Source organism: Mauremys reevesii, linkage group 3, assembly GCF_016161935.1.
Source record: "Mauremys reevesii isolate NIE-2019 linkage group 3, ASM1616193v1, whole genome shotgun sequence".
In the NCBI taxonomy this organism is placed as follows: Eukaryota; Metazoa; Chordata; order Testudines; family Geoemydidae; genus Mauremys; species Mauremys reevesii.
Genome location: NC_052625.1, coordinates 138281456 through 138296703, shown reverse-complemented (window position 1 = coordinate 138296703; position 15248 = coordinate 138281456).

The following is a 15248-nucleotide window of genomic DNA, read 5'->3' as shown; positions in this document are numbered from 1 at the left end:
AAAGCCCCACAAAACAACAGTCACTGCATTCCATCTTGATAACAGGAACAATAAGCAAACCCTGAAAGTGACCTTCTGTGGCAACACTGTCAACGTAATCCCACTCCAAACTATCTCACAGTGAATCTGGATCGCACACTGACCTTCTACAACCATCTGAAGAAGGTAGCCACCAAGACAAAAACCAGGGTCAACCTGGTCCAGAAACTGGCAACCGCAAGATGAGGAGCATCAGCATCAGTGTTATGGACATCAACAATGGTCCTTGTGTACTCCATAGCCAACTACTATGCACCGGTATGGACAAGAAGTAATCACACTCGACTTGTTGATGTCCAACTGAACACTGCAATGAGGGGTACAACTGGTGATTAGCAACTTTAATGAGAGCCTTAACCCCAGGTGCCCTCTCTCCCCCAGTGCTGGAAAGGACCCAGGTCCCAGGCTGGCGACACTGCTCTGCCAGGGCTCAGCCCTGCACACAGGTTAGGGAGCATGAACAGTCCCAATGATGCATGGCCAGACAGCAGGTCTGGGGAAGGCAACAACGCCATCCTGTGCTAACTGCCCACACATTCCCTTATGGCACAGATCTGTACAGAGTCTACTAGCACATTTCATGTATGCTCCATCACATAGCACCCTTGTGTACCCCTAACCTCCTAGCACTTATGCTGATGCTAATGTATCCTCTTCTCGCCTAACCCCTGCACTCCCTTTCTGCATCCCTTCTCCTCTCACCTCTTCTGTGCTCTTTTCCACTAACCCCCTGAACTCCTTCACCCCTAATGCCTGCACTCCCTTGTGGCCCTAGCCCCGTGCACCCCCTCCCCATGCCTCCTAGGTACTTGGCCAGTCTTATACCTCCAGCAGCTGCAAGTAACTTGTCAGGAACCAGCTGTGCAGCCTATCCTCCTTCTGCCCTTTTCATCAGCCACTGTCCAGCACCATGATCAGCTCCCCCACCAGGAAGCTGGAGAAGGGATATAGCATCTGGCAGGATGAGCCCAGTATGCTGTACCAATGAGCTAGCCTGCAGGGCGACCATTTAGGGAGGGTGAGGTGCCTACCAGAATCTGAAATGACACCCCTGCTCCACTGTGGTATGAAATTGGGGGGGGGGACAGGTGCCCCCTTGCCCTCCCTAAATGGCACCCCTCACTGCAAACACCTTGAAAAGGTCCAGTTTTAAGAGGATGAGCACTCTATGTTTTCTAAAAATCGGGCCCCTTTCAGGTATCTCAAGTTGAATGCCTAGAACCACTTGTCACTCTGAAAACCTTCGTTTATAAGAGTAAGCAGGAAACAACCATATGCCTGAATTTTACATCTGGTTTGTTTGTGTGTACAGTAAAATTGGCTGATATGTTTAACTAGCCACAAAATAAATATTTCAGATTTGCAATCTGATGCCACTGACACCAGCTTCAATAGGCCATGAATTCTTTTCTCCCACAACCATCTGTCCTTCTACCCTATCCCCTATATATGCAATATCCTTCTGACCTGGTCTGCAAAGCTACTACCCTTTCCTTTTCCGCATTCAAGTCCCTCTGTAAGACCCACTTCTTCTGGAAAGCATACAAGAAGTTACCCAATTAAAAAATATGATTCTTTTTATTAAACTGCATCCCAACATGCTATTCATTAAGTAATGGAAGTATCTTATTGGTATTACCCATTTCCTCCCCCTACCTCTCTCCTTACTCTCTTGTGATCCCTTGTTACATCATAGCTAATTAGTCTGTAAGCTCCTCAGGGCAGGAAATATATGTTTATCTGTTCTGTGCAGCACTTCACACAATTAGATGTTTTAAGAAATGGTTATTGCTATTATGGATACACTGGACAAAGATAAATCACGCTCTGCCAATAATCTAATGACAACAAAAAGTGTTAGTGACTGTTATAATGAAGTGCTTGTCCATTTGCTAGCTCAGTTGAAGACTTCCTCTTCTGTTGGCAATAAATCAGTTGCCAAGTTTGCCCATAGGCTTGAGCATGGAGTTCATCCCCATTTCATCACATAAAACTGTCTGCATCATGAAGGCAGATCTAATTAATTTGAAGTTGTTATTGTTTTAACTGCATAATTAAGGAAATTACTGTGCTCAGCTGGCATTTTCCCAACTACTAATGCTGCTCAGTGGACTATATAATGCATACAGATATTTGAAGAAACCGCTGCACCCTGATACTGTACCTTCCTCTCAGTGATCTTGCTTTGCAGCTGCAAATTCCAATTTAAGATCCCAAAACAAGACCCTAGTTTTAGGGAAAGCATTCTGTAGGTAGAACACCTCTTCAACAACTTCATGTGTTGAAGAGTGGCTAATATAATAGTCTTTTGAACATATAAAGCAAACACTAGATAATGCTCTCTTACATCTACAAATATACATAGAAGGAGACAGTGTAATAAAACAGTGTTTCTCAAACTGGGGTCACCACTTGTGTAGGGAAAGCCCCTGGCGGGCTGGGCCAGTTTGTTTACCTGCCCCATCTGCAGGTCCGGACGATCGCAGCTCCCACTGGCCGTGGTTTGCCGCTGCAGGCCAATGGGAGCTGCTGGAAGTGGCAGCCAGTACATCCCTTGGCCCGTGCCACTTCCAGAAGCTCCCATTTGCCCAGAGCAGCAAACCGCAGCCAGTGGAAGCTGCGATCGGCTGGACCTGCGGCCAGGGCAGGTAAACAAACTGGCCCAGCCCGCCAGGGGCTTTCCCTACACAAGTGGCAACCCCAGTTTGAGAAACACTGGTCTATATGATTATACACATGTGCTTACTCAGAGCTAAGCTTAGGCACAAACAAAGCAAGTAGCCCCTTGGAACCTTATACTGTACCTCTGGTCTTCAGAAGGGTAACTCTGCAATTAGTAGTTCTATTTCCATTTCTGATCTTATTGACAGAATAGAAGAATACCTTCTATCCTACCTATATGACTCTGAAACAAGATCAGGAACACTGTGATGTTTGGTGTTGGGAGCCTTGTGCTATCTTATGGCCCCCCAAACCGGTCAGACTTGCCCTTCTCTGACATATAGTGAGGAAGTTCTATAGATGTCTGTTTGCTTTTTAAAGTTGTGTTACCCTGTATTGTCAATAAAAAATATTACGTATTGCAAAAGTTTGTGTATGTTGGTTGAGTGGTAACTGAAAATGGTTGATGACTTAGAAATGTGATGAAACAACATTTAGCTAATTTAATTCTCTCTGAATGTTAATACTAAATCAATTAGAAAATGATTACCCAGTATTGGAACACTTTAAAACCAAATTGATATGTCTTAAAAATGTGCACATAGACTAAATGCCTCTAGGCAAATCTTAGAAAGACAAGGTGGGTGGGTGGGTAATATCTTTTAGCTGACCAACTTCTGTAAGGAGCACGTGACAACCTTTTGTTTGAGGTGGTTCCTGTTGGAATGACGTACAGTAAGTGGTTTTTCAGTTTTTTGAAGTCCTTCTGCAGAGCTATGCTATATAGAGTGGTCAGAGACTTATGGATGGTTAGACCTCTGGGGATGAGGTTTAGTTTCTTTTGCTTCCCTTTTTCTCCATGGAGTTTCCATTTCAGATGGCAACGTTCAATATCTTCCATTGTTGTCGTCGCAATCCGATACATAGTTATGGCTCTGTATGGCCAATTGTCGGTCCACGGCCATCTTGTCCTGTTAAAAGGACAAGGCAGCCTCCATTTTGGACCAAGTTCATGTTCCACAGGAGAGGGCAGAGACCTAATCCTGCCCAGCAACACTAAAGTGCTGTGTGTACTTTCCTGTTTTTTTTTCTGCTGGGCCATCTAAAGGTCAGGCTAGTTCTGTGTATGAAGGCCTGATTCTGCCCGGCAACCTGTTTTTTTGGGGTCGGTCATCTGGAGGTCAGGCTAGTTCTGCCCAGCAACTCCAGAGTACTGTATACAGAGACCTAATTCTGCCCAGATACTCCAGTGTGCCGTGTGCAAATCCTTCTGACGTGGGGCGGCAACAGCTCGAAGCCTGAAGGGAGGAGGGACCAGGGAGCCAATCAGATGCTGACACGAGTGAGTGAGACCCTTCGAATAAAACTAGGTTTCCCCCCAAAATCTTTGTGGAGCATCCACGTATTAGCTGAAGGACCTGATCACTCGTTCGGCCAGGGTTTCCTCCCGGTAAAGTGCACTCGTGTCGTATCGTTTGGATTCGTTGTCGTTTGGACCCGATCCCTGTCAGCTTGTCATGCTTCTGGTGTCTGTTCTGCTAGTCAGCTGCGCCTGGAGTGCGGTATTTGCTTTTTGATATCTGACAGTTAGCTTATTTAGCCTCTTACTTTTCCCCTCCCTAACTTGGTACCAAATATTTACTCAGGATATCAGGATTGTATTAGTGAGCTCAGAATTGCACAATTGTTTAGCTAGCTTGTATTATTGTTCTATTAGTTATTGAATTGTTAAATGCAAAATTGTTTTTGTGAATGAATCACTGCTCTGTCTTTGTCTAGTGTGTGTTTAAACTTGGGAGCTGCCTCTACTTAGAGAGTAGCTGACCAAGGGGGTCCAGTCCCCGCGGTCTGAGTGAGTGGAATCTGCCCAGCTGCAGCCGCACCACACTCTGGGTTTACCCTCTGTGTGAACGCAAGGGTGGCTGAGGCAGTGGCCCGTGGGTCTCTTCTTCTGTGTTGCACCGGGCATCGCTCTTACGAACCCGATTCCCATCTGTGTGATTGGTGTGTCTGCCTATTTGGTGTGGTGTGGTGAGCAGTATACAGTGTATTGTTACTGTGTTTTGGGGTGTGTTTGTACTTTTGATACCATCCCAGCCAAAGTTGCCTACTCCCCCAGCCCACGTTATAATTATCCCCTAAATAAACGCAGCCAATTGGCTTTTCAGTGTTACCATGGTCCTGCCTGTCTTTTCCTCACTCAATACCAAGCTTGAACGAACCCCAGCTAATTCAGACAGCTGTATGCAGTGTTGCATCTGTGTTGGTCCATGGAGCACAATGTTTTGGTCCTGGGATCAACATGGCTACAATGTCTGGTCAAATCTGTTTTTTGTTTCTTTAAAACCTTTTGGCTGCTTTGGCTCTTCTTCTTGTCAGCACAATCTATCACAAATATTTCTAAGGCATCTATCACCCTGGCATATAAACTCTCAAGCCTTTGCATCATCACACATTTCTTCCCTTGAATTGTCTAGGAACTGTTCCTTCATCTGTCAATATGGAGGAATTTTCAGTTCATGAGGCTACCTATACTGAATTATCTACACTGCCAGTAGATGAAAACATTATTGTCCCATCACAGTTCATTTAATCTGCAAAATAGCACACTTGAGGTTCTTAAAATCTAAAGGATATGGGACTCAAATCAGATACTAAATTATATTCATAGCTTGAAAAATACTCCTGGGGAAAATTCTGTCTTGAAAACAAAATGTAATTTTTCTCTTTAATCTTCTCACTGCCAGCAAAGACTGAAATGCTTTTGTTCCAGAGTATTATATATTATTACTACTAACAGACAACTGTTAAAAATAATTACGGTTGCTTAATAATTAAGGGCAATACCTCTCCACAAATCCTTGAAAGTAAGAACATGTCCAGTCATGGTATCCTTTATTAACATGTTTTAACTCACATATAGTGCATTTCCTGCTTTCATTGCCCTTCTGTGAATAAGCTCCATACACATCCAGCATGCATAGTAACACACCATATTCCTCAGAATCACACAATAATGCAAAACCTTAACTCCAAACTCAGCAACATAAACATACATCTATTATGCATCCAAGCCCAAGCAAAGTGTATAATGTATTATTTTTACATTAGATAGATATTAATAGTACTAGTGATATTCCCCAGTGTCAGTGTAGGGAATATCTGTTCGTACCAATAAATGTATTCCTTAACCATTACAAATTTAAAAGGAAACTTTTAAAGTGAACCCACTGTACTTATTATGGCTATAACACCCACTTTTATTAGACTATGCTCTTTTTGAGGCTTTCGCAACATGTTCAGACAATAGGCAAGACATGAAAGGTATTCTTTTCTAAGAAAAGCATCACCCACGCTTGCTGGACTTTGGTTCAAAATCTGATATCTGGCCATTATATAGGGATATACTGGCAGATTTTGGAAATCCACAATGTAGATCAGTCAGTTTCATACTGACTTTACTATCACTTGTATATATGTACAGTAGTTACACTGCTGTACAGTTGGAACAAATCCATAACAAATACATCTATTTAGTGAGCCACTCAATAAATACCAGGATTAGTTACATAATAAAAAAGGGACTATGGCCCTGCAATAGCATTGGGTTGTATTCAGAGCTTTAAAAATCCAGTCATCCATGGAGTGAAGCAAGATTAATTTGCTGAGTCCCATTCAACTTCTTCATGACCTAAGCTTTCAATTTTTAAATAATGGATATGTAGTCTTTACCACTGCACAACAATCTATCAAACATGTACCAATTGAAAAACCAAAGCAGTGCTGTCTTCCAAAGTCTACAGATGGTTCCAGGACTTCTATTGTGCCCCCAAAGCTTTCCCAAGTTGCAGCAGAATGAAAACTAATCAAACTTGGTAGTTTTCACTGCTGTTGTGTAAATCCATGGTCAATTATCTTCAGCTGCTACATAGGAAAGATATGGGTAGCAGCAGAAGCAGGCCCTGGAGGTAGCCACTGGGAAGGAAGCCTCAAAAGTAGCAGTCAGGGGAGAAGTAGAATCGCAGATGCTCTGGGGTGGAAGCAAGGACCAGACAGGAAATGCTGCTTCTCCTTCTCTGCAGTCAGAAGGATTTTTTAAATTTACCAGACAACTACCAGGCAGAGGCTAGTATGAAAGCTGGAGCATCAGGGCCAGCCCCCTGAAAGGAATCCTGAATCATAGAACCAAAGGACTGGAAGAGACTTTGAAAGGTAATCTAGTCCAGAACCCTTTGCTGAGGCAGGACCAAGTAAACACAAAATATTCCTGACAGGTGTTTGTCTAGCCTGTTCTTAAAACCAGGGATTCCACAACATCCTTTGGAAGACTATTCCAATATTAACTATTCTTATAGTTAGAAAGTTTTTCCTAATAACTAACCTAAACCTTTCTTGCTGCAGCTTAAGCCAATTACTTCTTGTCCTGTCTTCAGTGGACAAGAAAAACAGTTGATCACCGTCCTTAACATATTTGAAGACTGTTATCAGATCCCCTCTCAGTCTTTCATGTTCAGGACTAAATTTGCCCAGTTTTTTTTAACCTTTTCTCATAGATCAGGTTTTCTAAACCTTCCATCAGGTTTGTTGGTCTCCTCTGGACTCTCTCCAGTTTGTCCTCTTCTTTCCTAAAGTGTGGCACCCAGAACTGGTCACAGTACTTCAGCTGAGGCCTCACCAGTGCTGAGTAGAGCAGGACAATTATGTCCCATGTTTTACATATGCTGGTTTCATTAATACGCCCCAGAATATTAGCCTTGTTCGCAACTGCCTTTTAACAAATCCCTCCCTTTTAGCACCCGGAAGCAGGGCCATCCTTATCCATAGTATGCAAAGTACACAGCTGTGTAGGGAACCTGGAAATTTGGCGCACCAAATTGCCCCTAATTTCCAGGTGCCCTACGCAGCTGTGTGCTGCTCCAGCGGCCAGCCCAATCCCCTGGCCAGCTGAGCCACCCAGGAAAACTGCCCCTGCCCCAGCTCCACCTCTTCCCCATTGCCCCCGCCCCTGCTCCACCCCAGCCCCGCCTCTTTCTGCCCCTGCTCTACCCCAGCTCCGCCCTCACTCTACCCCTTCTTAGGGTGCCCAGATGTCCCGATTTTATAGGGACAGTCCTGATTTTTGGTCTTACATAGACTCCTATTACTCTCCCATCCCTGTCCTGATTTTCCACATTTGCTGTCTGGTCACCCTCCCCCTTCCCCATAGCTCCTGCCCCTGCTTCACCCTCACCCTGCCTCTTCCCGCTCCTGCTCCGCCCCAGACCCGCCCCCCACTCCACCCCTTTCCCTGAGCAACATCCCAGGGGCCTGCAGAGGGGTCAGGTGCGCCCTGCACTCATGGGGCGGCGAGAAGTGGAGCAACACGGCTCCAGCCCACTCCGTGCTGCCGGTGAGTGCTGGGAGGCAGTTCCTCCCTGCCCCCCAAGACCCAAGGCTGGGAGCCAGGGGAGCAGAGTGGAGCGGGCTGGGGCCAGGTCACTCCACTTCTCATCGCCCTATGAGTGTGGGGTCGAGCCTACCCTGCACTCATCGGGTGGCAGGAAGTGAATCGACCCGGCCCCAACCTGCTCTGCCGGTTTGTGTTGGGGAGCGGTTTTCCCCTGCCTCCCCAAGTGTGCTCCTGCTCCCCCACCCCCATGGGGGGGGCTGCGTTGGCCACCAAAAAGTCAGGGACGGCCCTGACAGGATGGGTGAAAAGGCATTGGCTTCTCACTGGATTGTTGACCGGGGGACCACACATCTTTCTTCATGGTCTCTGGTCATTAGCTGTCTGGTAAAATTTCCAGGCCTTATGTGTGAAATGTGGTAGAGAAGTGTAGGAAAGAGAAAGGAGGAGCTGATAGGCTTGAATGCAAAAAAGATGTACTGGATGTCCCTAAACCTCTGACTGCCAGAAGCTGAGACTGGACAACAAGGGATGGCTCACTTGTTATTTGCCCTGTTCTGTTCATTCTCTCCGAAGTATCTGGCACTAACCACTGTCGGAGGCAGGAGGACACCGGGCTAGATGGACCATTGGTTTCATCCAGTATGGCTGTTCTTAGTACTGAGGAGTATGCGGGGGGGTGGGGGGAGATGAAAAGAAAGAAGAGGTATTTTTATACCGTCATTTCTTCAGGGTATGGACAGTTTTCTTTTGTTTGTTACTGTAGTTAACACATTCTGGGTGCTATTACAATCATAATAAAGAAAAGAGGAGGGAGGCAGAGGACACAATGCAGACAAAGAGAGAGATATAAGGGGATGGATGGAGGGAGAAGAAAAAGGCAACACAGAGACACTGAAGATAATTTAGGAAAAAACACACTGTGAGAGGAAAGAGGGAGTGAAACCCTGCAGGGAAAGAAGGTATAACAAATGAGAGACAAAGGAAGTTATGCTTTTCAAACAAAATTGACAAAGTTGCAATCATTCCTTTAAACTGTAGAGAGTTTGGTTTTAGGGGGTTAGGTATAGCACAGGTATTGTTTACCCTGGCTTAAAAGTTTAATCTTTTTAGCAATTTTTTCACAACCTCGTTATACTTACTGTGCTTACACTGCTAATATATTTTTCTGGTTAGAGGCAATCATTTTATGTACCTGATTATTTACTTTTGTTTCAACTTCTACTTTTCTGTTGCTCCTAAAGTCACATGTTTAAGGATGTATAGCCTCCCACTCCCCGGCATGCCCTCTGTCTCTGACTTGCAGCCAAGGTGAAGATCCTGTAAACATGTATATGCACGATTAAAGTTAAGCATATGAATAGTCCTATTGACTTCACCTGAACGATCCAAACGCTTAAAATGAAGCATGTTAAGTGGCTGCAGATTTGGGAAGTCAGGTTTTCTTTCCCCACTAAGAAGCTTTCTGTGTGGGAAGAATATATTTTCATATAAACTGCATGAGTCTGAGTCGCAGGTTTCCCATGCTGTATAAAGCCTGAGAAAATTGAAGCTATGCATTCTATAGGTTACAAGAAAATAGGATCATAATATACTTTTACTTTTAATGTAAAATCTTACGACTATGAAGAAATCATGGATCTCAAGTTTTAAGTTTTTGTCTCCAGCCCATTCCCATGCAAACTCATTTATTATTAAAGCCTTACATCCCTGAATCACTTGCTATACATTCCCATTAATGAAAACATTCACACATTCAGCAGGAAATAGCATTGAATACCAGGCATTGTTGTGAATTTTGTTCCCATCAGAGCTCTGAGATGCCGAAGAAAACATCCTGCAACAATTTTGCCTATCAATTTTCTCAGAATTCAAAGAGAACCACAAATGCTGTTGAATTTACTTGTTTATCTTGCTTATGACTGCACAGTTAGATGCTCAGATATGTATGTTATTCTTAGTCTTAAACTACTGAGTGAAATCTTGGCTCCACTGAAGTCAATGGGAGTTTTGATATTGATTTCAATAAAGCTAGGATTTCAGCCACTGTATGTAACACATCTCTTCAGTGTCTCTGAGGCTACTGAAAGGCTCTTACAAAATGCAAACTGCACCATAGGAATCCAACACATTATAGTTACCATTTTATGATAGAAATAGGAAGAAAAAGTTTTGTTCTATTAGAAAGTCATGTTATGCAACTAAAGGACAATTAATATCAGGCTAAATGTGTTGTACATCAACCACTGTTTGTTCTCAGCTTTCAATTTTATTATAAAAGTATTTATGTAATTTTTTCTCTGATTCTGTAAGTAATCTCATTATGACAAAGTGTCAGTTGTCTGCTACACCAATAGCACCTTTTCTCCACTTTGAACAAGAGATACAGTAGAGTACACCTGAAATATTGGTGAATGAGAGATATATGAACCTGAACTTACTCATTGCATTTCTCTTACTTTGTAGGTACAAAATTCCTTTCTTCCAAGGAGTGTCACTGTGGGGCGTACTGCCACTGAGGAGTTACAATGTTACTTAAAAATATTGAGTCCTGACTTAAACTAGCACTCATTTTTCAGTAATAGCCTGTAAAAAAAACAAGTATTTGACTTCTACTCTGTTAATATTTAATAATCCACATTAAGGATGTAACATTTACATTTTGGCTGCCCATCAAACCTTCAAATGTATGTATATAATGTCATTCTAATCCTGAATTGATTCTGCATTCCACAGAACATTGTGTGAGTGCATAGTAGTTAAGATGGGTATTTACCTACTCCCCACTGCATTTATTTTGGAATATGTGACACATTTCCAGGTAGCTCAAGTGATCTAGATAAGAAAGAGTAAAGATAATTTCTTTCATCATAAAATATTTCTCAAATTTCTTGGAAAAAAATAAAGAAAAAACCAACCTTGGAATATGGAACTGCAGTGTAGAATGTATTGCACAACCCCACAGATGCCACATTCTTCTTTGTAGCATATTAAATTGTTCATAGATTTAAGTCACAGGTTCTATTCCACCACGGGATAGATTCTTTTCTGAGTGAATGACATTCAGGAAGGTATTTAAAGGAATATGCAGCCTCTGGATAACAGCTGTTATGAATAAGGGAAGACCCCATTTGAGAATGAATAACCTACTTTGCTGATCAAAGAGGGCCCCCCCCCCATAAAACAGAAGTTGCAGAAGAGGCCTCTGTGACCTGTTGGATCACAGAAATCCCCTTGGGGCTGCCAACTGATGCACTAAGACTACTTTTGTTCCTGCTTTCCTGCCCTGGCAGCTTGGGACTTCAGTGCCCTGCCTGATTTGAGCTAGACCCGCTATCCTGCTGCAAACCCAGACCCAGGTCTGAACCACGTCCCCTAACAGCTGTAGGCTTAATTCAAAGCACCTTAAGAAGTGTTCCTGTCTTTAACACTCAGCTGCCCAACTCCCAATAGGGTCCAAACCCCAAATAAATCGATTTTACCCTGCATAAAGCTTATACAGGGTAAACTCATAAATTGTTCGCCCACTATAACATTGATAGCGAGATATGCACAGCTGTTTGCGCCTCCTCCGATATTAATATATAATCTGGGTGTAACAGGGCGGTACTCACCCCTGCGGCGCCTCCTACTGGTTACTCCGGGAATTAGCTCTTCTTCCAGTCCGGAGCGCCCCCTGCAGGCTGGTGATCCACCTGTTTTGCTCTCGGCCCCGTGTCCCCCCTGGACCCGGTGCCCTTTAACTGTAACTGGGTCTCCTCCCCCCAGGGGAGCCCCCACCCTACTATCCCCGCTTTGCCTCAGTAGTGACCACTGACAGTCATGGTCTAGCTCCACACCCTGGGGCAGACTGCAGCATCAGCCCACTCATCACAGGCAAAAGGGGTTTGGACCTGCTGCTTTACCTACTCCTGGGTTGTCCCTTGCAACCCCCAGTACCTCTTGCCCTTTCCTAGGCCGGAGCTTCCCTAGATCCTCAGCCCTTCCCCAGCCCTGCTTCACCATAGGTACCTTTTCAACCTCTAAGCAGCCAGGCCCCTCTCCCTCTGGAAGCAGAGAGAGACTGACTGCTCCTGGCTTCCCTGCCTTCTTATAAGCCCTGTTCAGTTTGGGGCGTGGCCTCCAGCTGCAGCCACTTCCCCAATCAGCCCAGCCAAAAAGCCCCTTCCCAGGGCTGTTTTAAAGCCCCGAAGGGCAGGAGCAGGTAGCCACCCCGCTACACAGGGTTAATAAGTAAAAAGTGATTTTATGAAATACAGAAAGTAGGATTTAAGTGGTTCCAAGTAGTAACCGACAGAACAAAGTGAATTACCAAGCAAAATAAAATAAAACATTCAAGTCTATGCCTAATACAGTAAGAAAACTGAATACAGATAAAACCTCACCCTCAGAGATGTTCCAATAAGCTTCCTTTTACAGACTAGTCTCCTTCTAGTCTGGGTCCAGCAATCACTCACACTCCCCGTGGTTACTGTCCTTTGTTCCAGTTTCTTTCAGGTATCCTTTGGGGGGTGGAGAGGCTTGAGCCAGCTGAAAACAAAATGGAGGGGTCTCTCAGGGAGTTAAATAGACTTTCCCTTGTGGATGGAGACCCCCTCCTCTCTCCTATGCAAAGTCCAGCTCCAAGATGGAGTTTTGGAGTCACATGGGTAAGTCACATGTCCATGCATGACTCAGTTTTTACAGGCAGAAGCCATTGTCCACATGCTATCTTGAATGTCTCCAGGAATACTTCTTATGTGGACCGAAGCCTTCCAAGATCCATGGTTCATTAAGTGTTTCTTGATTGGGCACTTAATTTGCACATTCCTTTCTCAAGAAGCTGACCAAATGCTTTACTAAGGCTACTTAAAATCAAGCAAGTACACAGCCAACAGTCATAACTTCAAATACAAAAAATGATACATGCATACAAATAGGATGAATAGATTCAGTAGATCATAACCTTTACAGAGATATGTTACACGACATATGTAGCATAAAACATATTCCAGTTATGTCATATTTACATTAATAAGCATATTTCCATAAAGCCTTAGGGGATGCACCATCACAGCCTCATCACCAGTTCTTGAAGGCTGAAGCTCACCCCAATCACCCCTTTCCAGTGGGTGAGAAAGACCCAAACAAATTGCATTAGTTTAAGGACAATAGGCCTACCACCCTTCCAATTCTCCTGTTGACTTGGCAGGAAGGGAGTAAGGGAAGGAGAGAGGTACTCCAGAAGTAGCACTATAGTAAACCCATGGACTGTACAGTATTGTGGGGAGCAGGAGGATGAACAGCAGAGAATTACAGATTTAATTGTCTTCTCACAAGCTTTTTATATGGGGTAACTATCAGCTTCAATGGTATCAGCTCCTGATCTACACTAGGGTAAATGAAAGGAGAAACAAGCCCATAGTGCATAGACAGCTCATGGTGAATAGCCCTAAATATCTTGGCTAATATTAGCAAAGGGATTATTTCTTATTGAAGGCTCTTCAAGCAAACGTGGGACACACGCAGAAAGTGCAATAGGGATATTGGTAATATAAAGACTGGGCCAGGAGTTATGGTGTAGTGTTACAAATGTCACCAGGCACAATTTGCTGGCAGTAGCAGTTACTGATATCTTGGTATTTTTGCTGCCCTGACACAATTTGCTACCAAATTGTGCAAGAATCTCCATCCATCACAATTTGTTACCATTGTGAAATCTCTATTTTAAATTTGGACACACACACAAAAAAAAGATATTATATTATTGTAACAAGGTGTAAAACCAAGAATATCTTAATTTACATTTAAATACTCAACAACAAGTATTCAATGCAAACATTATACTTCTGTATTTTGGCACACATATATGATCACATTGTCCTCTGATCTTGTTTCAGAGACATTTTTCTCAGGCCTTTTCCTTACTGCTAAAACTAAAATACATTGTCCTTGCTGTGTTCTTACCTCAGATTAACTCACACACCTTAATTACCCTGAGGTTAAAAAAAAAACACTTTTTTTTACAGGGAGGAAAAAGATATAATGTGGCAATACACCTCTACCCCGATATAACACGGTCCTCGGGAGCCAAAAAATCTCACCACCTTACAGATGAGACTGCATTATATCGGGTTCAGTCTTGTCCGGTGTACCAGCAAAAGCCAGTACGCCATGCCCGACTGGACCAGTTTCCCCGGTGGTGATTTAAAGGGCCCGGTGCTCCAGCCACTGTGGGCAGCCCTGGGCCCTTTAAATCACCACCGGAGATCCAGCAGCGGGGCTCAGGTGGGGATTTAAAGGGCCTGGGGCTCCCCAAAGTGTCTGGAGCTTCTGGCCCTTTAAATCACCAAGATATAACACGGAAAAGCAGCGGGCTCAGGTGGCACTTTAAAGGGATATCCAAATTTGTGTTATATTGGGTCACGTTCTATCGGGGTAGAGGTGTAATATGTAGTATATATCACTGGGATTCTTTAAATCTTCATATAAATGTCAGCGCTCTCCTTTTCAAAACACTTCTCAGTGTTGTCAGTAAACCCAGTCCTCATAGCAGACACATCTTTCTCTTGCTTTGATCATCCACTGATTTCACAGGGCTATCTTAAGAAGATATAACATTTTCCCCCTTCAAATCTGATTCACTCAGCTTCTTCTTCTTTGATTCACATCCGTCAGCATAGCAGCAACAATGGGGCCAAATGAAATCTTTCCACCATTTTCTATCTTGTACCTGCTTCACGGATTCATTCATCTTTAAAGCTTTATGTTCTATGTCATTCTTCACTGTGTCTATACAATGCATCCTTGGTATTCCTCTGTATCTAGCTCCTTGCACTTTGCATCACCATGCATGGTATCCTTTCTTGGATCTTCTGTAACAGTTATTTCTTGACCAATCTGTTTTCTTATCACTTTTTTTTGTTTGTTTTTATGTCTTACAGTCTTGAAATTCTCAGTATTCCCCTCAGCCAGTTCATTTTTGCAGACAATCATTTATTCATCGGCTTTCCTCATACACCAACATTCTGACCTGTACAGTAATATCAGCTTGCTCAGTTTCTTTGGGATGCCATACAGTCTCAAGAATTGCCATAACCCTTTCTGTCAAGTGCTATTAAAAGCCTGTTTAAAGTCTATAAAGTTGTTATGACAGATTAAGTTGAGTTCTAGACAGTTTTTC